The sequence below is a fragment of the Myxine glutinosa genome, chromosome 8 (assembly GCF_964187855.1).
Source record: "Myxine glutinosa chromosome 8, kmMyxGlut1.1, whole genome shotgun sequence".
In the NCBI taxonomy this organism is placed as follows: Eukaryota; Metazoa; Chordata; class Myxini; order Myxiniformes; family Myxinidae; genus Myxine; species Myxine glutinosa.
Genome location: NC_136268.1, coordinates 137,776,528 through 137,802,723, shown reverse-complemented (window position 1 = coordinate 137,802,723; position 26,196 = coordinate 137,776,528).

Sequence of the window (26,196 nt, the reverse complement as noted above, 5' to 3'; positions counted from 1 at the left end):
CGCAAACTTTTCTGCATCAAACACCATGGTGACTATTAGTTAGCACCTGTTAACCTTCACACAAAAATAATACAATGTTTTGAAAAATTTGGGAATGTTAGAAAAATTCCAAATTTGGGAATTTTGGGAATGTTAGGGAATTCTTTCCCGGACGAGATTTCAATTTCTGTTAGCAAAGACGAGCCCCCAATTTCAATTTGGGCCAATTTTGGACGTGCCCCCAATATCTCGGACGAGCCCCCAATTTCAATTTGAATCCCGGACGGGCCCCCAATTTCTGTTACGTGCGCCTCCCAAACCCCCTGGTCACGGTGTACCTCCGAGCCCCGAGAGGAGTCACGGAAGAAAAATGTGTTATTCTGTATGTCAAAGATCACTGGTGAAGCCACACCAATTGTTACCAACAAACAAATATTGTATTAAGATCACACAAGAATAACAGTACAACAATAATAGCAATCAAAAGTACAAGCAATATATATCCTATGATGGTACCATCAGTTTCGTAACATATAACTCATTGTGCTCCAAGTGAGTGAACCAATAACATTCCCAATGTCTCTTTCCCTGCTTCAAACCAAAGTTGATTCCGGTTTCAAGCCGAAGTCGATCCCGGCTTCAAGCCAAAGTCGATCTGCCTCATTAGGGGACACCACATTAGGGGACGCCGCAAACCCCGGCTCCCGGCTTCAAGCCAAAGTCGATCCGTCTCATTAGGGGATGCCTCATTAGGGGACGCCGCCAACTTTTCTGCGTCAAACACCATGGTGACGATTAGTTAGCACCTGTTAACCTTCACACAAAAATTTTCCAATTTTTTTGAAAAATTTGGGAATGTTAGAAAAATTCCAAATTTGGGAATTTTGGGAATGTTAGGGAATTCTTTCCGAGACGAGATTTCAATTTCTATTAGCAAAGACGAGCCCCCAATTTCAATTTGGGCCAATTTTGGACGAGCCCCCAATATCTCGGACGAGCCCCCAATTTCAATGTGAATCCCGGACGGGCCCCCAATTTCTGTTACGTGCTCCTCCCAAACCCCCTGGTCACGGTGTACCTCTGAGCCCCGAGAGGAGTCACGTCAGAAAAATGTGTTATTCTGTATGTCAAAGATCACTGGTGAAGCCGCACCAATTGTTACCAGTTTTTTTTTTTTTAAACAAATATTGCATTAAGATCACACAAGAATAACAGTACAACAATAATAGTAATCAAAAGTACAAGCAATATATATCCTATGATGGTACCATCAGTTTCGTAACATATAACTCACTGTGCTCCAAGTGAGTGAACCAAGAACATTCCCAATATCTCTTTCCTTGCTTCAAACCAAAGTTGATTCCGGTTTCAAGCCGAAGTCGATCCCGGCTTCAAGCCAAAGTCGATCCGCTCCAGCGATAATCAGAACGATGTCTAATCGAGACCAGAATCCCGTTCGGATGACGGTCACAGCCACACGGCCAAAGCTGCACCAAGGCGCTCTCAAGGCGACTGGGAAATCCAAAGGCGCCCTCCAGGCGACTGGGAAATCACACCCTCGGGTATGGACGTTTCACGGCTCACAGTCGGCGAACCTCAGATTTACCTTTAAAATCTGCGTTGCACACACCCACACCAGATAAACGTCTGAATGCGGTGAGAACGACTGAAGCGAAGCAAAGAAACCTTGCTCGACACACAAAGCGCGCGAGTCAAAATGGCCGACGGCCCGTACTCGAGACGTAACGGCAGTCCAACGATTCTCTTCGGAATCGACCGCAAAACCTGACATGCAGGTTGATCTGTCACAGCGATAACAACTCTGTCGCAGGAATCCCTTTCCTGGGAAACCCAAAGTTCACTCGTGACTCTTGCTCACCAATGTTCGCTCCAGACCGCAAAGCAACTATGCTTCTTGTCCGACTCCACTCGCTCCGCCTTCTTTTCCCTCTTCCTCTTCTTCGTCATCGTCCGGTTCCCGATCCGGTTTCTGGTTTCTTTTAACACTAAATTTTTCACCTTTTGAAAACAGTTCATACACAATAAACCTTTTGAAAACAATAATAGTACATGGAATCAAAAATGTTTACAGTGGATGAAAACCATAACAACGGAAGTGACGAATCCGTAACACAAGTACAGTACTAATCAAACAGTACTACTGTACTGTGAACAGTACAGTACTAAATGTGTGTTCTAATCAAACAGTACAGTACTAAATTTGTATTCTGATCAAACAGTACAGTACTAAATGTGTATTCTAATCAAACAGTACAGTACTAAATTTGTATTCTAATCAAACAGTACAGTACTAAATGTGTATTCTTATCAAAAAGTACTACTGTACTGTAAACAGTACAGGACTAAATGTGTGTTCTAATCAAACAGTACTACTGTACATACTGTAAACAGTGCAGTACGCCGACTAAATGTGTGTTCTAATCAAACAGTACAGTACTAAATGTATATTCCGATCAAACAGTATTACTGTACTGTAAACAGTACAGTACTAAATGTGTGTTCTAATCAAACAGTACACAATTTAATGAGGTCTATTGTAGATTTACTTCCTCCTCTTCGTCACTGTGATGTCTGGAAGCACGAACAATCAGACCAATGAAGGCACTCAACTTTATATCCGCTTTATTAACATTGCACTCAGCTCCATGCTCCTGGTCCCGTGTGTCGCGCATGCGCACATCGGACTCACATACATCACAGTCACTGCCCCTGTCACTTGGATTATCTTCGTCATCACTGTCATGTACTTGATTAACACAATTCATGCAACTGCAGAGGTCAGTGCAACACATACTGTGTGCTACACAAGAACACTGCCTGTTCTCACACTTCACTTTTTTACAATTGCAATGTGTGAGCTCGAGGATCTCCTCAGGAGCTGGAACCAGGTCCATCCAGTCTATGACGAGATTGTCATCTTCAATCTTCCAGCCATGAGCAGCAGGTGAAGGAAATTCCATAAGATTAAGTAGGAAATCTGATAAGATGCGACGGTCTTGATGATCTTCAACGGTTACATGTCTGTCATCAACTACCTCATCTGATGCCCCAATCAGCCATGCCAGAAAGTTGTACAGCTCAAGAGGTACCAGGCGTCTTGCAGCAGCTAGAGAGACGTCTTTTCCTGCTGGGGGCCATGCTTGTGTAGGTTCAACAGACAGATAAGGTTCCCTTAGATTCCTGGCAGTGAGTTACGCATCCCGTAGTTGATTGGACATTCTTGGCATGCCCTTCTGGAAACTCTCATCATCTGTACTCGTCCCTTCACTCTCACTTGATGTTGAAGGAGTCCGGGCTCCAGCATGATACGGACAAAGGGATGGCAAGGCACAAACTCGTCCGAGAAGATATTTATTCGTAAAACCAACTCGGGAACACTGAAACTCTGCAAAGCCCGTTTATCGGGCTGCCTTATAAAGCACAACCAGAAACCGAAACCGAAACCGAAAGCCACGCCTCTCAGGCGAGGCGTGCTTCAGTGGTCACGTGATCAACAGGTGTAGCTGATTATACCCGCACGCGCGGCACGCTTTGGTGGTCACGTGACCAGCCACTCTGGCGCCGTGGTTCCCCGCCGGTGACGTCACCGGCTGGAGCAAGGAGATTCTGATGCAGGTCTCGCTTGGGGGACCCATGGGTCGCTACAATGTCATCTTATCTGTCACTTGGACCGAATCTTTGACATCTTGTATCTCAATAGTCGGGACCATGACTAACTGACTCTCACACCTGAGAGTTGGCTGGATGTACTGAAGCTTTGGGTATATCTTCTGTAGTCTTTTCTTTAAATTGTAAGACCTGTAGGAAGATGCATCTAGTCCTTGTAATTTAGAAATTAACTTGGCAAACATACTTGTTAGCGTTGATATTCTAAGAATTTATTTTCTTGATATGATTCTACCTTCAATTATATTGTTACAGACGTGGCTTGGATGTTATTCACCGAGCGGTTTTGGGATGACCACGTCTGCACAAGATTATACTCGATATTATACCCGAACGTTGACTAGTCGCGCGATGCTAGGTCAATGAAGGAACGGACACACGGCTGGGATTAAAATGACGACACCAGGGATACGGTTCTCAAGACCTCCGGAGGAGATTATATTCGTGCGGAAGGTCAGATTACAGGGACGAGAGGTACAGCACAGAAAGGTGGGCACTTAGACACAACCTTATATTAACCCCAACAGACGACAGGCAAACGGGACAAGGCTGACTCACACGGGGATTGATAGCAGGAAAGCGGGTATCGATGGCTCCAGGTGCACCTTGGCTCAAGGACAGGGTCGACCCGGTCCGGTCTAGAGATGCGGGGAGGTCGCAGCGCTCGGATGGCGTCTTGTCTGCTCAAGCTGGGGGCGCATCTGACGTCACATCCGGGGAGTCGCTTCGTATATCCGGCGGGGAGTGACACGCCCTCGGCTCGTTAGCTCCGCCCCAGATGGAATCGGCACGTCGCTTCTCATTGGGTGCGTGCGGGGGGGTTACCGGCTCCGCCCTTGACGAGGGACTGACAAGGAGCCCCTTCGTGGTAACCCCGTGGAGCGCATGGTCCGGAGCGCATTTGTCAATGGCGGCTAACCGAGCCGGTGTGATGACGCACACTCCCCCCCCGCGCAGCGTCGTTGTTGTTGTAATTGTTGTTGTAATTGTAGTTGTAGTTGTAGTTGTAGTTGTAGTTGTTGTTGTTGTTGTTGTTCGGGGAAGAAGATGGAAGGAGGTATGGGAAAGGTCCTAAACTCACTACTGGTGCCATATAATCACATTCTGGTGCAACGAAGAGTCATAATTAATGGAAACGAGTCCTTAACTGACATAGACTAAGAATAACTAGCAAGATGTCCGAAAGTTGTCTACGTGTGGTGCGGTGGACCTGGGCACGACATTTAATGGGGGAAAAAGGGGAAGGTCGGCTCTACTGATTGTTGTTTACAGACAATGGGACTAGGGAATGGGGGATTGGGGATAGTTGGGGAGTATTGGGGAAATAGGGGAATATTTACAAGCGGATATGGAGGCCAAATTCCATATTCGCAACATTGCACCCTTCTCTACCCTCGGGGCGTCCCGACCCGATAAATTTTTACCTACTTTAGTGTGGCACGCAATGTAGTTCCCTCTACTATTAACTCTACCCTGAGTGCGACAGTTTTACAGATATTCACAAATGAGTAAATATGTCCCCCTGCGACGTTGCACCCTTCTCCTCACAGAAACACACCCACAGGATAACCGAATCCGGAAAGAATCCTCAAACTAAACATACAGCCGGTAGGGAGCATTATTTACACAAGACTACGCTGATATTTACACTACGATCCAGGACCTGTTTTTGGAGGAACACATGCAGATGTTATGCATAGAGAGAGCACGCATGCTAGCATCGATACACCAACCCACGAGTGCTCTGTGGCCTACGGCCTTTAATAATGTGCAGAGCACCCCTTCCAAGCATCAAGCACCACCCCATCACACAGTGAGCACCATCCGGTGCACCAATAAAGTGTTTACAAATCACCGGTGGTGTCGCAGCCGGCCGATGTTCTGCCGCTGGTCTTGCCTTCATGTGGTGCACTTGGCCTTCTTACTTCTTTTAAACAAAATAAAGAAAGGCGCCAACCACGTCCATTTCTTTATTGTGGCCGTCAGGGGGCCAACTATAAGTGGTTCACCTGTATGGCATAGGTGCCACGTTGACCCATAGGTCCATCCACGGGTGGTGCTTGGCCGCAAAAGAGCTGCGGTCCATTGTGGGTGGCCACAAACATTGCGGTCCATATGGTGTATCGATCCAAGCAGCAAACAGCGAAAGTGCAGGCCCACAACTGCGAAGCCAGCACCTCTCTCTCCTCTCTCTCTACCCCAAAGCCAGATCCTCGGAGGTGGGAGACAAAAGAAGCAGACAAGTGAGTAAGGTGGTAAGGGCGCAAAAGTGCACGCAATGCAAGGTAATGCACACTGGGGGCACATGGGAACCAGGTGAGACAGGTACGTTCCTATCGTACGTTCCCCCCCCCCCCCCCCCCCACCAGGTAACCTACATGGCCCCTCCCTTACCCCTTACTGTATCGACAAAACACAACACTACCCATAAACATCTACTTTACAAATCAACAAACATCCCTACTGTCTTCCCCGTTCCTCCCATATACCAAATTCGTCTTCTCTCCCTCCTAACCAATCAAATTTGCCATTTTCAACTCAACATCATAATTTGCCATCACCAATTCATCATCAGTCCCTCCTAAGGAGGGAGAGATGGAATCACCCCAATGTCTCATCCACGTCGTGATGCGTCTCACAAATCCAACAGCAGTCCTTACTTCCTGCAACAGAACAAAGAAAACACAGGTGTGGAGTCATCATCATCACCACAGGTAAGTGGCTGCGTATGGTGCGACAGGTTCATCAATCCTAACTATTTCCTAAATGACTTTAACAACTTTACACTACCCGGGGTCTTTCTCCGGCCAAACCATTGGCCCTCTTACACTATGGGTTCTAAAAACCAATTCCCATTGGCCAAACTGTGGTGCTTTTCAATTTGGGGTCTCACTCCCCCGATTCATCTCCCGGTGCCCTCGTACAATTTCTGGGCTGCGACGTGTACCTCTCCCAGTGGGTCTACCCACCTGCACACCTCCACCACTGCAGTTGCCTCCGAGCTTACCTGCTCCTTACCCTAACCTAACTACCAGGGGAAGGCCCTCTGGCACTCTCCCCACTCGGTGCCCTCTCTGGCACTGGGCTACCCGGGTCCATCCTCCGGATCCTCGGGCCCCATCCACAACTCTACCGGCTCCCAGTGCCCACCTGCGGCCTCACCTGGCCGACATCCTCACAGTGGTGGAGTGCCCAACCAACTACACACACTAACAGGCTACACGCCCCGCCATTTCCACAACACTAATGCACCCATTCACAACACCATTCTGCAACCGCACCACAAATGCCAATATCCAACCACAACTTACCTATACCCTCTACCTAACACTTACACTACCCGCCCCGGGTATTCGTGAAAGGGGTCCACTCTTCCCCCATCCACACCTTCGCACCATGCACACCACTCCGTACCACTTACTCCAACTCTCTCCACACACCTGTACTTGCACACCTGTGCTCTCACACTTGGTGCCACCTGCACCCTTCTCTCCCCAAGCGCATTCGCGCTGATCCACACACTCACTACTCATACACTGCTCCACACACCTGTCCAATTGCACACCTGTGCAATCACACCTGTTCCATCCTCACACACACGGCATCATCTCAGCTAACTACTCCCTTCTAAAACTTGCGCTTCCCAGTCGTCCCTTTAAACTATTGCGCTCCCACGTCATTATCATCCACACTAATCTACCTGCGTCCCCACTACAGGTATCAGTCACTAACTAACCTTAACGTTACCTAAGGTCATCTTCTCTAGATCCCTACACACAATATCCTAACCCACCCGGGCTAGTTTTCACTGCCATACACCCCATAAGCTATTGCTCCTTTGCCCCCCCATGGGAAGGATGGTGGATTTGCCATCCCACCACATCGGGGGTCTCTCACTACCAATTTTGCACATCAAATTTCAACAAATTAAAAATTTGCCAATCACTGCCCATCATCTGCCAATCACTACTGCCAATCCTTTGCCAATCATCAAATTTTGTTTTTCTCTAATTTGGGGTCCAAAACACTAACCTCATCACCCAGTCGACTCACTAATACCTCTCGGTGCGCCAATCCCTGTCCGAAGCCCGGCTTCGTAAAGCCAAGCAATGGGTGCTGGTTGTTCTGTGCCAGCGGCTGGATGCGTCCGGCATTCGGTGCAGGGAAGGAGGTTTACCCGGGCCGAGATCCCACGCACCATCTCGGCACGGAGCCATCCCATGGCTCGATCTCGACCTGCCGGAATGCCTCAACAAAAAGTGGTCGCCATGACGACCCTTTCTATCGGGCTGCCCGCTCCGCCTAGTGGAGCACGGACGCGGCCGTTCAAAGCGAGGCCCAGCACGCACCGAGGGCCCGATTCGGCTATAAGTCGTTCTAAACTCTACCCCGTCTAACGTCGATGCTTCACCTGCATGCTTACATCCCGCAGCCCGTTCCTTGCTCACACATCCAGCCGTGCCCATGCTCCTCGTACCTTTCCTTACACACCCAGGTACCCTCATTCCACTCACAGCCTTGGTCACACACCTGACCACCGAACACTGTGGCACACATTCGTTGCTCGCACACCTCACCAATACACCGCTTCGCGCCCCCTCCTCGGTCACCTCCTCTGTGACAATCACAGGTGTGCCCTCATTCGCACACCCAACCACGTGCCTCACCACCAACTCCAGCGTGCATTCCCACTCACGCTCTACCATTCCAGGTGTGCATCCTTCTATTCCAGGTGTACATCCTCGCTCACCTGTCACAACTAACTCACGCTCCATGTCACTCTCACTACTTTCACCTCCATTCCTGACAGCGCACTCATCCTTACTCTTGACAGCGCACTCTTTCCCCATGCACCTGTCCGTCACACACCTTTCTCGCGCACACTCTCCCGTCACACCCTCTGTAACACTCACCACAGGTGTGCATTCTTCCTTGCCTTTGACAGCGCACTCTTTCCCCATGCACCTGTCCGTCACACACCTTCCTCGCGCACACTCTCCCGTCACACCCTCTGTAACACTCACCACAGGTGTGCATTCTTCCTTGCCTTTGACAGCGCACTCTTTCCCCATGCACCTGTCCGTCACACACCTTCCTCGCACACACTCTTGCGTTACACCCTCTGTAACACTCACCACACCGCGCTTCCATGTGCTCCCTCGCACACGCGCTACGACCGACTCACTCTCGCCAGCACACTCACTCCTTGGCACGCACTTTTTCCTCACACACCCCAGAGTCGGACTTTCTTGCACACCTCCTTTTTCGCACACCAGACCTGTCGCACACTTCACCAACGGCCTTTCACGAACACCCGGATCCAAACCAATCCCCAAGCTTCTTAAATCCCCTGGCGCATCATACGCACGACCATATTGGTCACCACTTACACCGGGTCCTCTTCCTCTTCGCTTCTCCTCCATCACCTGCGAATCCCTCATCCGGTTAATGAGCACATCATCACGATCCAAACACAGACTTTGGACCAATTCTTTTATCTCCTCTTTTATTTCTTTCTTATCCCCTCTCCGTCGCTTCTTAATTTCGCTCATCCCTTCTTCCACTTCTTCTAATTTGTGCTTCACCTCTTTTATTCCCCGGTACGTCTCCTCAAGCTCGTCCTCCAAGGCTACCTTGACCGTTTCCAGGTGCGTCCTCACCTGCCGGTCCTTCGTCTCCATTACCTCTACCACCTCGTCCAACCTCGCTGTCAGTCCCTCTCGTACCATCTGACATTCCCTCTTCGTCGCTATCAAGTCGTCTTTTAGTTCTTTCTGTGTCACTTTTAACCCTCCTAATACCGCAGTGTTCCTTTGAACCTGCTCCGTTAGTTCTTTTTGTCCCTCCGTCAGCTGTTCCACCTCCTGCGTCAGGACCTCTATGCCCCCTTGTAACTTTACAGTCCCCTTTCTCACCTCCTTCTCCATGTGCTCCTTACAGTGCCTCACCTCCTCGCGCACTCCTCCGACCTCCTCACTCATCACTTGCATCTCCTGCCCAGATGCCACCCTCATCTGCTCCATCTCCTCCCTATCGGCCCTCATTCCGTTTATTGTTGCTTCGATTTGCTCACTCTGAGCCTCCATTTTATTACTCAACCGCTCACTATTAGCCCTCATTCCCATCATTATTCTGCTTACCATTTCTTCATTATTCTTGTCCATAAGGGCCTTCATTTGCATAAAAAAAAGGTTCAAATCCATCGGCGGCGCTGCCACGGTCGCGGCCGCGGTGATCAGCGAGGCGCCATTTTGCGCTCCCGCTACTTCGTGCGTGACGGCGCTATTTTGCGAACCTGCCGCCCTCACTGCTTCGCTCTCCTCCTGTCCCTCATTTTGGTCCTGGATCGACCCTACCTCTCTCTCCTCTACCGGACCCCAGCTGTCTTGATCCGAAATAGCGCGACTTTCAAAATTCGGTTTTTATTTTATTTTCGTAAAACAAATTCAAATTTCGGCCGTTATAATTTCGCGCGGGAAACGCGCTCCGAATCGATTCTAACTGTTACAAATTTGGGCCTAATAAATTTAGTCCCGGGTTCGAATTCCACTCCTCGACACCAATTGTTACAGACGTGGCTTGGATGTTATTCACCGAGCGGTTTTGGGATGACCACGTCTGCACAAGATTATACTCGATATTATACCCGAACGTTGACTAGTCGCGCGATGCTAGGTCAATGAAGGAACAGACACACGGCTGGGATTAAAATGACGACACCAGGGATACGGTTCTCAAGACCTCCGGAGGAGATTATATTCGTGCGGAAGGTCAGATTACAGGGACGAGAGGTACAGCACAGAAAGGTGGGCACTTAGACACAACCTTATATTAACCCCAACAGACGACAGGCAAACGGGACAAGGCTGACTCACACGGGGATTGATAGCAGGAAAGCGGGTATCGATGGCTCCAGGTGCACCTTGGCTCAAGGACAGGGTCGACCCGGTCCGGTCTAGAGATGCGGGGAGGTCGCAGCGCTCGGATGGCGTCTTGTCTGCTCAAGCTGGGGGCGCATCTGACGTCACATCCGGGGAGTCGCTTCGTATATCTGGCGGGGAGTGACACGCCCTCGGCTCGTTAGCTCCGCCCCAGATGGAATCGGCACGTCGCTTCTCATTGGGTGCGTGCGGGGGGGTTACCGGCTCCGCCCTTGACGAGGGACTGACAAGGAGCCCCTTCGTGGTAACCCCGTGGAGCGCATGGTCCGGAGCGCATTTGTCAATTGCGGCTAACCGAGCCGGTGTGATGACGCACACTCCCCCCCCGCGCAGCGTCGTTGTTGTTGTAATTGTTGTTGTAATTGTAGTTGTAGTTGTAGTTGTTGTTGTTGTTGTTGTTCGGGGAAGAAAATGGAAGGAGGTATGGGAAAGGTCCTAAACTCACTACTGGTGCCATATAATCACATTCTGGTGCAACGAAGAGTCATAATTAATGGAAACGAGTCCTTAACTGACATAGACTAAGAATAACTAGCAAGATGTCCGAAAGTTGTCTACGTGTGGTGCGGTGGACCTGGGCACGACATTTAATGGGGGAAAAAGGGGAAGGTCGGCTCTACTGATTGTTGTTTACAGACAATGGGACTAGGGAATGGGGGATTGGGGATAGTTGGGGAGTATTGGGGAAATAGGGGAATATTTACAAGCGGATATGGAGGCCAAATTCCATATTCGCAACAATATCCTTACAAAATATGTCAAAGGTTTTTTGATACACAACATCTTCTGGTCTTTCTTGTTCCTCTGTCTTCTTGCCGAGCAGCCTGGTCTCATTCCGGTAGCACCTGGCATGGTAGCATGCCTCAGAAGCTATAAGATCTCTATCCTGGATTTGTAGGATTAATGCCTTGTTATCTGCACAGTGAAGTGCAGAGAGAGAGACAGAGAGAGACAGAGAGAGAGAGACAGAGAGAGACAGAGAGAGAGACAGAGAGAGAGACAGAGAGAGAGAGAGACAGAGAGAGAGAGAGAGAGAGAGAGACAGAGAGACAGAGAGAGAGAGAGAGACAGAGAGAGAGAGAGACAGAGAGAGAGACAGAGAGAGAGAGACAGAGAGAGAGACAGAGAGAGAGACAGAGAGAGAGAGACAGAGAGAGAGAGACAGAGAGAGAGAGACAGAGAGAGAGACAGAGAGAGAGACAGAGAGAGAGACAGAGAGAGAGAGACAGAGAGAGAGACAGAGAGAGAGACAGAGAGAGATAGAGAGAGAGAGAGACAGAGAGAGAGACAGAGAGAGAGACAGAGAGAGAGAGAGAGAGAGAGAGAGAGAGAGAGAGAGAGAGAGAGAGACAGAGAGAGAGACAGAGAGAGAGACAGAGAGAGAGACAGAGAGAGAGACAGAGACAGAGACAGAGACAGAGACAGAGAGAGAGAGAGAGAGAGAGACAGAGAGAGAGACAGAGAGAGAGACAGAGACAGAGACAGAGAGAGAGAGAGAGAGAGACAGAGACAGAGACAGAGAGAGAGACATAGAGAGACTTTTGACTTTTCTTCCCCTTTATTACAAGGAAAACAAGTTTTACATGGTGAAGGATGTTTGTACAGGCATCAAAAGAAATAACCAGGAAAGGAAGGGGTAACAAAGAAGCAATGCTTTAGATTTATAAATTGATTGTTAGAACACCACCAATCATACCACATAAGGATTGTTTCGCACACCACCGGTTTTTAAATAAAGCAGGATCTTGAGTTTCAAACTCAAAAAGAACACGCGATGTAACCAATGCTTTAAAAACAGTTAAAACGTCATCAGCTAAAACGTCAATGTTCTGCAGTTTACGTTTTCTCGATAAATAAATGGCAAGTTTTGCCTCAGAACACAGAAAGTTTGCTAAAAGACATTCCTTTTTACATTGATACAAGACATTAAAACCAAATATGAAAACACAATGTGTAAAAGTCAAACCGAGCCCCCGGATCACACGTGACAGGATTTTAAAAACCGAGGCCAACCTTGAACATTCAATAAAAATGTGAAAAATGGTCTCTGGGGTGTCGCAAAAGGGGCACAATTCCGAGTTTTCAGGACATATACGGTGGGACAGGATGTTGCAAGGCAGGATGTTGTGCGCTAACCGCCATTGTAGATCACCCGAGCGCTTGACAGTAGGTTCTTTGTACATCACCTGCCAGTTTATTGTTGTGAAACGGTTAGCTTGAAGCAGCGCTCGCCAATGAGCTTGTGGCTCTGCAGGTTTGCCAGGAAAAAGAGTGAGAACACATAGATTGTACACTGAGGATTTCTCCATCTGGGTAAAGAGCCTAAAACTTTGAAATAAAATTAAAAGATTTGGGAAAGGACATTGGGATCGATGGAGGGCATCTTCTATGTCTGGGTCCCATTTTAACCCGGTTTGCTTAAAGGTCCGTAAAATCACAGAGAAAATTCTGCCAATGACTCTGATGGACCTCACACTGGTGGCCACAGCAATGTCAGCAGCTGGCTTCCATCTATGTACAAAGGGGTTCCTGAGGTGTTTTACTCTGGTAACACCGGCATCAATAAACTTTTGCATAAAAGATCTGTCACTACAGACCCCATCAAAGAAAGAATTTAGAAATATTGGTTCATTTAGGAACATCTGAAGGGAGTAAGCACTGGTGTCACGGCGAAAAGAAACAGCCTGCCACGCTTCCAGCATGCTTCGGTAAAACAACGGGACCGATGTCATATCCACGTGCTTCGCGTCAAGAAGAAAAAGCTCGTCACCATAGCCAAGTTTCCCAGCTTGCCTAAGCAAGCAATGGGCAAAGGCTTTCCATGGGACGTCGGAGTATAGAAGCCTTCGTGCTGAGAGGAGGCGAAAAGCCATCACTTTGCTCGTCACATCTATTAGCCCCTGTCCACCTTCTGCAATCGGCAGGCTTAGTATTCCTGGCCGGAGCCAGTGCTTTCCCCCCCAGAAAAAATCCACAAAAAAGCTTTGAAGTTTTTTAAGGATAAAACCTGGGGCCTGCAGTGCTTTGAAAACATGCCAGAGCATTGATGCCGCGAGATTATTAATGACCAGAGTACAACCCCGGAAGGAAAGCTGCCTCAATAGTCCCCTCCATTTTATCAACCGCTGCTCAGTTTTGGTAATCAGCGACTCCCAGTTTTTTGAAATAAAATCTTGAGTTCCAAGAAAGACACCGAGGTAGTGTATTCCTTTATTGGTCCATACAAGCTGCCCTGGTAGGGTTGGAGGGGGAGTTTCATTCTGTGGACCTAAGTAAAAAGCTTTGCTCTTTTCCCAATTAACTTTAGTCGAGCTTGCCAGGCTGAATTCCTCGACAGACTCAACCAGAGCGCGAACATCGTCATCGGAGTACACAATTGCGCAGAGGTCATCCGCATAAGCAATGGTCTTTACGGGATTTTCTAACGGCAGAGGATAAAACCCTTGTAGCCGTGTGCGTAAACGATGTAGTAAAGGTTCAATTGATAGGGAGTATAGAAGGCCAGACAGGGGGCACCCTTGACGAATACCCCTGGTAACAGGGAAAGGCTGACTTAAGATGTTGTTTACTTTGAGCAAGCTAAAAATATTATTATACAATATTTTGATATAACAAATAAAATTTTCCTTAAAACCAAACCCCCGTAAAACAGCAAAGAGATAAGAGTGATCAATCGTGTCGAAAGCTTTTTCTTGGTCTAAAAACACCAGACAAACATTTCTATGTTCAGCAATACAAATGTCGATCATGTCACGTACAATAAAAATGCTATCGTGTATTGTCCTTTTAGGAATGCAATAGGATTGATCGGGGTGTACAATCTCCCCAATCAAAGGTTTGAGGCGGTTGGCAAGAGCTTTTGAAAAAATCTTGTAGTCCGTGCAGAGGAGCGAAATGGGACGCCAATTTTTAAGTTGCTGGAGGTCTCCTTTCTTAGGTATGAGAGCAAGTATAGCCCTGCGACAGCTGATTGGTAACAAGCCTGATCGTAGGCTGTCAACTAAGAGGTCAAGCAACTCAGGTCCCAACAAATCCCAGAAGGTTTTGTAGAACTCTGCAGGGATTCCATCAAGTCCAGAAGCTTTGCCTGTGGGCAAAGTTTGCAAAGCAGTGAAAAGTTCGTCAAGAGTCACTTCCTTGTCAAGTTGTTGACAGGCAGGTTCGGACAAGGTGGGCAAAGAAGTGGTTAAGCAACGAATCATGTCTTCTTTAGTGTCTCTGGCACAATACAAGTCAGAGAAGTATTGTTTTGTCAAGCTTCTAATGTCTTCTGGATCGTGTGTTGTTCGGCCTCCTGGTGCCTGCAGCGAAGTTATTTGCTGGTTTCTCTTTTTTCGTGCTTCCAAAGCAAAGAAAAACTTAGAAGGAGTATCAATAGAACTGTAGTTCTCCATTCGTAGCCTTATTAGAGCCCCTCTGGCTTGTTTTGCACAGAGTTGAGCAAGGAGTGCTTTCTTCGTTGCTATTAGAGAACTGGTCCTTTCGGCACTGGGAGCTGGAAGGCTTGACTGGAGAGACAATATTTCTTTGGCAATTAGAGATTGCAGCGCAGATTCATTCCTTGTACAAAAGGAGCTATATTGCTGGCAAAAGGTCCTAATATGGGTTTTCGCATTGTCCCACCATTGTGTGAGGCAGGAGTAGGAAGGCTTCCGTAGTAGTAAGGCTTCCCAAAAGGCTCGGAAGGCGACAGGAAAAGCGTCATCTTGCAGAAGACTCACATTGAAGGTCCAGTGGGCAGTGCCACGATTTCGAGCCGGGGAGAGTATATGAAGAACAACCATGTGATGGTCCGAAAAACCACTTGGGGTGGTGTCAACATGGTCTATGACATTTAGAGAGTCATTATTTATGTAAAATCTGTCTAGCCTTGCAAGAGATAACCGGCCATTTGCACATCGGCACCACGTGTATTGCCGTGCAGATGGGTTCTGGAGTCTCCATACATCCATAAGGGAGAATTTGGACAATGCTCTCTTTAAGGGTGTTGTACTTGATGGGTGGGGCTCTTCTCCATTACGATCAAGGGTGGGATACAGTGTGCAATTAAAGTCCCCACACAGACAAACAAGACCATCAAAATCAAGGTGTGTGAGGGACATTTCTAACTGTGTGAAAAAAACTAATCTTTCTGTGCTCGTGCTGGGTGAATATACATTTATTAAAGTGTGTTTGTAACCATTATAAAAGAAATTAACTGAGACTAAATGCCCTTTAGTAATCTCCTTAAAAGTGACATTTTCAGGACAGAAAGAAGGATTTAAATAAATAGCCACTCCAGCACTAGGACAGGTCAAGCTACTAAAAAACCACTGTCCTTTCATGATGCGAGTCCATTCACTCATGCACGAAGGGCTACATCTTGTCTCTTGCAAAAGAGCAACATCGAAATGTTTTTGCTTGACAAGCAACTTTACCTGAGCTTTACGCAGGGGTGAACGTCCCCCATTTATATTTAAAGTTACAACAGAGAAGGTCATGGTGTAGGTAGGGAAGATTTATCATGTACAGGAAAGTTAGGGTGTGCTTGTAGCTCTTTCCGAGCTTTCAATACACACTTTCTCAGGCGAAATACTTGTGACTCAGTCACACCAAGTTGTTCAGCCTTAAGGAGGAGACGTCTTGAGGAGTTTATAAAGCCAGACAGGTTCGGGAAGAAGGTTATAATTTTAACCTTTTTCTTTCGAAAGGTGTCCTGAAGAAACTTTAGAATTTCCATGGGTGATAAATCATCATCACCCCCCAGTTCCTTGGCTATTGCTGGGTCATTCCAGACCTCGCTACTAGCACTAGAGGCGAGCGACGAGGCCCCATCTGAGTCGTAATCCGAAAGGTCTTCATTTTTTTCCCCACACACCGAAACCGATGCTCTCATAACGGGAATATCGTCTTCTACTAAAGGTGCAGCTGTTTCCACAGCGGGAGTTTTAAAAACCGTAACAGGGATTGACGTTTTTATATCAGAGGCTTTGCACTCTCCTTCTGGAGCTGCTACTTCTTCTGCCTCCATTACTTCAGACACTTCATCGTCAGCAGGGCGCGGGACGAGAGCAGGTTTGTGGTTCTTGACTTTAGTTTCAGTAACCGGGGGGGTTACCACAACATCTTGGGGCATTGCGCTTGGTCCTTGTTCATGAGAGGAATGAACGGAAACGTCTTCTTCCATTTCAGCAAACACACTGAACCTATTCTGCAGCAGAAGACCAGCTGCAGGGGCTTCTGTTTCTAAAAAAGAAACATTACGTTCGTTCGACGGCGCTATCTTTTTCGAAACGCTCGCCTGTATGTCCTCATTACCGCTTCCTCTTTTATAACTCCTCCTGGAGGACACGGTAGTAAAACCCGCGTCATCAGCCGGTGAATTATCGATTTCCGCGCTCGAATGTGAAGGCTGATCTGCCGTCCCAGACGCGTCATTATCATTGCGAAGATCGACATTTGGTTCTGTCCGTCTAGATGTGCCACTAGGATCGGCATTTGTTCCTGACTGTCTAGATGTGCCACCGGATACACACTTCGGACAAGCACCTTTTAAATGTCCGAAGGCACCACACGTGAAACACGTCATTGTCTCTGTTGCGATGTACATTCGATAATTTCGATTTTCAACGACCAACGTAGCTGAAGCATTGAGCGATTGAGCATTGTTTTTTAACACCATGTAACAGTGCCACCGGAAGGACATGATGTGGCGGACTGTAGAATCCGAACGCAAACGGAAGGGAATCATGGAGATTTTTGACACCACGGTGCCAAACTGTGTTAAAACGGACAAAATCTGTTCGTTTTTAACAAAAGGCGGTAAATTAGATAAAGTGATTTTCACCGCCGGTGAGTCCAACATACTAACGTTAACGAAAATATCTGGCGGTAAGGACAAACCAGTTTCAACCGCCTGAGCGACATAGCGCTCCTCGGAAAGAAAAACAACAACTCGTTGGTTCATCTTTGAAGCTGCTAACACATTTTCAAAACCAACGAGTTCACCCAAGCCCATCACAACGTCATCGACCCGAACCCCGTCGGGTGGACTAACTATTACCCCATTTTTACGAGTAAGTGACTCGTAAATGCTGTTCTGCAAACGACTGTTTGCCATAGCGATAAATGAACCAAAACTAAGGAAATATTTGAAAAAACAAAACAAAATAGAACCTCTCGCAAGCAAAGCCTGCAGGCGAAGGTAAAATGAAAAGAAATAGAATAAGGGAGCCGATAAACGATGATAATGAAGAACACGGCAAGCAGAGCACAGGCCCGAAGAACACAAGGTTCTTTAGGACTCGCACCAAACTCACCATGCGCGCTCTCTTTCTCTCTCTTGTCTCAACAAAGAAGGAAAAACACGGGGAAAACTTCACAAACACGTACAAGGACACAGAGGGAGTGAAAAGGGGGATGGGAAAGGCAACAACACAACACAGTACTCACAGCTCCTCACACACAGCAGCCATGATTGCCACACCCACGCACGACTCACCAACGACCAGCAGGGGGCGAGAGAGAGAGAGAGAGAGAGAGAGAGAGAGAGAGAGAGAGACAGAGACAGAGACAGAGAGAGAGAGACATAGAGAGAGAGACAGAGAGAGAGAGAGAGAGAGAGAGAGAGAGAGAGAGACAGAGACAGAGAGAGAGAGACATAGAGAGAGAGACAGAGAGAGAGAGAGAGAGAGAGAGACAGAGACAGAGAGAGAGAGACATAGAGAGAGAGACAGAGAGAGAGAGAGAGAGAGAGAGAGAGACAGAGACAGAGACAGAGAGAGAGAGAGAGAGAGAGAGAGAGAGAGAGAGAGAGAGAGACAGAGAGAGAGAGAGAGAGAGAGAGAGAGAGAGACTTTGACTTTTGTGTCCTTTTATTATGAACAATGTAAAGCCATTTCACAAGCAGTTGTAAAAAAACACATTTCACAAAGCAGTTGTAAAAAAAAACAAAGCAACCAGTTTAAAGAAATTGCATAAGGATCATGAAGACACCACAAAAAGAGCAAAGGGTATTTAAAAGAAACCAGCAAATATACAAAACTATATATTTTACAAACCAAAGGGGAAGACACAAACAAAACCACAACCAATTTTAAAGGAAATGCTCATGCAAGAGCTATAAATACATCAAGAGCAAATTAAGCGAAAAACTAAGAGAGAGAGAGAGAAATGTATTCAAGGACACAGGAAGAAACATATATGCAAGCAATCAGTTCCAAATAAAAAAAGTCAAATCAATCAGGAATTATAAAGTAATTACCACTTTTGAATCATCGACTGAGCACAGAACATTGCCAATACACCACTTTCTCTCAAAAAGTTGGACGTTTCCATTACTGACAAAGAAATCAAATTCTAGCTTGAGTAGTGTTGAGACAAACCCTTTAAAAATAGAAATAGCATCAGAGCCATAGCCGTTATCTATTTTAATTTTCCGAGATTTATATATCGCATATTTTGCAACAGCAACCAAAAAATTGAGAAGAACACCCACATCTCTACATGTGGGCCTGAAAGACACACCAAATATAAACATATGCATATTGAAAGGGAAGGACAATTGGTGAAAAAGATATTCAAGGAACAAGAAAAGCGATGTCAGTCTACGACACTGTACATAAGCATGAAACAAATCCTCCTTCTGATCACAGAAAGGACAAGTTTCCGGCAGTGAGCTGTTAATACGGTGGACAAAAATATTGGAGGGAAGCGCCCAGTGTGCTAACCTCCATTGTATGTCCGCTAACACACCATGTATTGGTAAGGTGTACATGTGAGGCCAAAGGGGGGTAGACGGAGACCCCGACCCTAACCGCTCTGACCACAAAGCTACTCGTGTTCTCCCAGAGAGGGGTACATTCTTATTTTGTCGAGAGAGATCACGGATTCCAATCTTAGTTACAAGATGAAAAGGGGGGGTATGTTCAATCTCCGGCTGAAGAGAAGACGAAAGGAGCACTTTGATTTCAGGGAAACCTAACCGAAAGTCCTCAATGTTACCAACACCTTTCCAGCCGATGTTTAGCTGTCTAAATTTTCTAATGACTATACGTACAACTTGGTCTACAAGTCGGACAGACCGAGATCCAACTGAGGTTGCCACTAAACCAGCAGGTTTCCACTTAACTCCAGATGAATCTCTCAGATCACATACTTTGTTAATCCCTCCTTGGATAAATTTTTTAATCAGGGCATGGCTATGAGGGATACCAGGAAAAACGTTATTGAAGAAAAGGGGTTCTTGAAGGAACATTCGACAATTATAGCCCTCAAGGAAGCGATGGACGTCAAACCTTTTCCAAGTGTCCAAGAAACTCTGATAGAATCTCGGAAGAGAGGCAAAATTTATATGCTCGAGGTCTATCAAAAGAAGCTGCCGATCATATCTCAGTCTACCAGCCTGTTGTAACAGAAAAAATGCAAAGGGCCGCCAGGGCAGCTGTTCAGCAAACAGTAGTCTCTGCAGAGACTGCAGCCGAAAGGCCACAACCCGACCAGAGATATCAACAATGCCCTGGCCACCTTCCGTCCGGGGGTAGTACAATATCTCAGGCCTCAGCCAATGGTAGCCACTCCAAAAGAAGTTTACTAGCATTCGCTGAGTAGCCATAATTAGTTGGTTTGATGGCTGTAAAGCAATAATTCTGTGACATAATTTTGTTGCAACCAGATTGTTTATGACAAGGGTACGGCCTCGATAGGAGATGGACCTCAGCAGTCCTTCCCATGCTTTCAATCTGTGCATAATTTGCTCCAACACTCCTTCCCAATTTTTCATTTCTGTTTCATGATTACCGATATGCACTCCAAGATATTTAACCCCGTCCGTTCTCCAGACCAGGTTGTGTGGGAGTGAGGGTGGTGATACACAAGAGAGATTGCCTTTGCCACACCATAATGCTGTACTTTTATTCCAATTGATCCCACCGGAAGAGGCTGCAGAGAAATCTCGCATACAACGTTGTAAAGCAGAGACATCATTGGAGCTTCTAATCAAAACACAGACATCATCAGCATAATCCGTCTGCACAAATTCTGCTCCTTCTATACTTCTCATTCCCTGAGGTATTTGCTGTCTAATAGACCGAAGGAGTGGTTCAAGGGCGACTATATATACACAAAGAATTAAGTTAAGCACCCCCCCCCCGTTTTTTTACAACCTCGCACATTACAAGTTTGTTGTCGTCAAAACAGTGTAATATACCCATGATATTGCTATATTTTCTGGAGAAGTGATATTATGGTCACATAAAAACATAACAATCATGCCGTTTTCAATATTTTATTCTGAATAATTTAAGGTGAAATTTTTTGGGAATTTTAGGCATATTTTCACCTCAATTTAAGTATGGAGCTATAGGTCCATCACGGACAGTGTGGATGACGTTTATGTTTTCTAACGTACAGTCATTGTTCTGAGAAGACCTCTAGCGATCTTTGCGTCAATAACGTGTGTAGGACCCACGTGATCGGATCACTGACTCAACCAATCACTTTTTTTCACTTTGATCACTCAATTTCATCAATGGATAATTGCTAATGTCATACCAATCATTATTTGATCTCACATACCTTAGAATATATGCCAATGTATACATATACACAAAGAATATATATTAGGGGGTGCTTACCTTAATTCGTTGTGTAGGGGTGCTTAACTTAATTCTTTGTGTATATAAAAGCCCAGAGAGGGGGCAACCTTGGCGAATACCCCGTTGGAAAGGAAAGGGAGAGCATAACCTATTGTTGATCTTCATCATACATTGAGTATTAGTATACAGGAGTTTCACATAAGAGGTGAAAGTTTCACCAAACCCCATTCCTTTCAGGACAGAAAAAAGGTACTTGTGGTCAACACGATCGAAGGCCTTAGTTTGATCAAGAAACAGCAATCCAAAATCGTCACGCAGGAAATTATTGCATGAAATAATATCTCTTACCAAAAAAATATTATCATAAATCGATTTTCCAGGCACACAGTAGGTCCGGTCCGGGTGTATAACTGAACTGATCACAGTCTTCATACGATTAGCAAGTACTTTAGAGAAAATCTTGTAATCAACACACAATAAGTAGACAGGTCGCCAGTTATCAACCAGTTGAAGATTCGCAGCTTTTGGTAGCAAACAAACGACTGCTCGTCTACAAGACATTGGAAGTTCTCCGACACGTATGCTTTCATCGAGTACATCGAGTAAGTCAGGTCCCACAAGGGCCCAGAAGGTCTTGTAGAATTCTGTGGGCAGGCCATCTATTCCAGAAGCTTTCCCATCTTTCAGGCTCCGCACAGCTGCTTCAAGTTCATCAGCCGAAATTGGGGAATCGAGCATGCATCGCTCATCCTCCTCGACACTCGGAAGCCCAGCAGTTAACTCTCGTATCACCTCATTGTCCACGTTCTGAGGAGAATACAAGTTAGAATAGAACCCTTTCAGAGTACACCTGATCGCCTGCTGGGAGGTCACCAGCGACCCATTGGGAGTGAGTAAAGTATGAATTTGTTGTGACCTTTTGAGGGAAGACTCTAACTTAAAGAACTCTTTGTTTGGCATGTCCAGAGTTAAATAGCTCATTCGCATTCGGACCAAGGCACCCATCGCCCGTTGCCGTACCGCTTCCTCCAGCACTGCTTTCTTTGCCCATATTAGTTGGTCACGTGCACCTCTCCCAACCTCGTCAACATTCTGTTCTAACGATATAATTTCAGATTTTAACTGATCGATTGATATTGATTGGATTTTGGTGGTGTATGCACTATATTGTTGACAGAAATTCTTAATTTGGGATTTTGCAATGTCCCACCACAGCCGGAGACTATCATACTCAGGTCTGGAGGAGCGAATTTTCTCCCACACGACGTGAAAGGCCTCATTAAATTCCTTGTCATGTAAGAGACGAGTATTCAAAGACCAGTAAGCACTACCACCGGGTGGAAAGGGTAACTTAAAGGACATTGAGATTAAACTGTGGTCTGTGAATCCAGTTGGTAAAATTTTGGAGACAGACACCACATTCAACATTGGCTTGTTCACATAGAATCTGTCCAGCCTTGCCATTGACATAATATCATCATTGCATCTACACCATGTATAACAGCGTGAGAGTGGGTGTTGTGATCTCCACACATCCTTAAACCGAAAGATGTTGATGGTGTCCTCTAGAGCTTTCGTAGAGGCAACATGAGGCTCATGACCATTCCTATCAATCGACGGACAAATTGTGCAATTAAAATCTCCCGCGATACAGATAAAGGCTGTTGGGTCCAGAGTTTTTACAAAATCCCGCAGAGTGGAAAAGAAAATTTTCCTCTCCATTGGGTCACACGGTGCATAAACATTCACTACGATAATCTTTTGGGTATTATAAAGAAAATCTATGGAGATCAAATGCCCTTTATAGATTTCTTTAAATGAAACCTGTCGAGCACAAATCTTGTGACTTAGGCAAATGGCAACACCGGTCCGAGGTGTAGGGAACCCACTTAGCCACCATTGCCCTTTAAAAAGTTTCCCCCAATCGGCTACTTGAGCACTAGTAGCATGGGTCTCTTGTAAGAGAATAATGTCAGCCTTTTCTTTTCCAACCGCTTGAATGGTTTGCACCCTCCCTAAGGGGGCACGACCCCCATTTATATTTAAGGATACAACATTTAGTTCCATGGTTGATTCTTCTGGGGGGTGAAGTCCTCTTCCTCAATTAATTCCTTGTTTGCCTTCGTGATGGATTTCCTCAGCCACTGAAATTCAGGTTCGGAGATTTCCACATGCTCACTCCTTTGCAGCAAAGGTTTTGTGGCTGCAAGGAAGGCCTGGATATTAGGAAAATGATCCTTAATTCGTACATGCCTTTGTCTGAAAGTTTCCTTCAAAAATCTGACAATATTTTCTTTTGAGATCTCCAAAGGCTGCTCTTCCTCCTGAGGGGGGGGGGGGGGGAGGGGGGGGGGGAGCCCTGTCAACCATTACCACTGGTTCCTCATGGCCGATCAGTGTCTCTGTAGTTAGAATTCCCTCCGTGACGCTAGTAACGAGTTCCTCCTGAACCTGTACAGAAACACCTGTTCCATCCCCATCTACCTTAGGTTCTTCATCCTCTTCATCCTCATGCATCATTGCAATGGGGGGGGGGGGGGGGGGAGGAGTCGTTATTAGTAGTAATGGGTATTTTGCATTCCCCATTAGAATTGATATGGTCATCAGTAGGCTGTTCGGTTTCGCAGGTTGATTTACAACCTTCAGGAAAAAGTTCCCCTTCATCCTGAGCAGGTGGTATCATGTCAGCCATAGTTTCACCACCTTGCTGATCTTCATGTGAAGGACTGTCTGAATCGTTTAAACTGCTTCCTGTCTGCACCACCAACACTTTAACACCTTTGTCCTCATTCCTCGCACTTACAAGTGACCGTTTCAAATTTTTCCGAGACGCCGCATCTACAATCTGCTGCTCCTCACAAATCATTCCCTCTACAGGTAGAGGCTTCTCCCTTACATTTGCTGACTCATCGGTTGCACGATGGCCAGCTGTACTGGATGACTCATCGCTTACACGAAGCACATCCGTATGGGTCTCATCAGCACCACTCTTAGCCGTACCTTGATGGTCCGATGTAGATTCCCGCACTGAAGGCGAAACATCTATAGAATCATCCGTAGTGGTCACGGGGGGAGGTGGTCCGGCTGCTGTGGCATACGTTTTCTCCCCATCAGGACAATACTGCCGAGTGTGTCCATGTACACCACACCCGTAACAAATCAACCTCTCCGCTGCCGCAAAAATCCTGTGCTCACGTTTTGACGACTTAAAAACGAGAGAGACATTCAATTGCGTCAAACCATCCTTCAAAACAACATAACAAAACCGTCTAAACGTTTCGATATGCTTAAGCTTCCCGTCTGTGGTGCGAATGGAGGCTTGGATAATTCTCGACACCACAGTACTGTACTGACCGAGCTTCTGAAGAATTTCCTCATTAGACAGCGTCGGTAGAACGTTTGATAGTATTACCTTCGAGGCCGGAGTGTTCCATGGCGAAAACCGGAACAAACTGGTCATTGCCCAAGGTGAGGCCGTTCTGCACGACGATGCGTGCGAAACGGACACGTGAAACGAAAACAACCACCTTGTGGTGCATTCGGGACGCTGCCCGTATGTTCTCACAACCGATCAATTCTCCGATTGCGAGGAGCGTCTCCTCCAGCGAGACATCTTCCGGTGGGACAAAACACATGCAGTGTTCATCTGTTAACCTCTCATCGGCGTCACGACCGGCATTACTTCGACTATTCTTGCTAGCCATTTGAAGTAACTAAACGAAAAAAAATAACCAATAAATGGTACAAAGGTTTATAAAGCCGAAATAAATGCAAAAAAATAAACAACAACAACAACAATAACTGGGAAATAAATAAATAAATCCCGTTAACCACCTAAAGCGGCTAACTTTAACCGCGCTGTCTCTCCCTCTCTCGCTCAGTCGACAAGACGATAGAAAGGGACACCGACACTCGGACAGCAGAAAGGACCAAAAGGTAGGAAGAAAGGATAAAAGCAACACGAGACACAGCACATACCGCCAGTGACTGAGCAACAGACCTGGCAATCGCACGTGCGTGCTAAGCGAGCGGCAGCTGTGCAAAGTGGGAGGAGAGAGAGAGAGAGAGAGAGAGACTCATGAATGTTCCTCTCCACGGAAGAGAGAGAGAGAGAGAGAGAGGCAGAGACAGAGAGAGACAGAGAGAGAGAGAGAGAGAGAGGCAGAGACAGAGAGAGACAGAGTGAGAGAGAGAGAGAGAGAGAGAGAGAGAGAGAGAGACAGAGACAGAGACAGAGACAGAGACAGAGAGAGAGAGAGAGAGAGACAGAGAGAGACAGAGAGAGAGAGACAGAGAGAGAGAGAGAGTGAGAGAGAGAGAGAGAGAGAGACTTTTGACTTTTGTGCCCTTTTATTATAAAATACAAGCAATTCCACAAAGCGGTTGTAAGCAAAGCAACCAGTTTAAAGAAACATTTCGTAAGGATCATGAATTCACCAAAAGGAGCAAAGGATATTTAAAGGAAACCAGCAAGTATAAAAATTTTCAAACCAAAGGTGAAGACACAAACAAAACAACAAACAATTTTAAAGGAAATGCTCATGCAAGAGCTATGACCACATCAAGAGCAAATTAAACGTTTAATTAAATTAAGCGAAACATTGAGAGAGAGAGAGGGAGAGAGAGAGAGAAAGGGGGGGGGGGGGAGAGAGAGAGAGGGAGAGAGAGGGAGAGACAGAGATTTTCATTCCTTTTTTGAAGGAAAAACCTTTTCCACCAATGCAGACAGGTAAAACAAAAAATATTTACACGTCATGAGAGCATTTCTACAAATACAGACAGTGAGAAAAAAAAGAAAACCATGGTTACAAATCAATACAGACAGCAAATAAAGTTGATATATACAGTCATAAAAGGTACCATTTCGAAGCATTTCACATTACACCAAATAAGAGAGCAATGCTATATTACAAGTTTAATGTAAGGACTCCGTCAGTTAAACTGCACAAGGAACGCCGAACACACCATCGTTTCTGGAAGTCCCCACAGTTATCAAAAGACAATTCCAGGTTCAG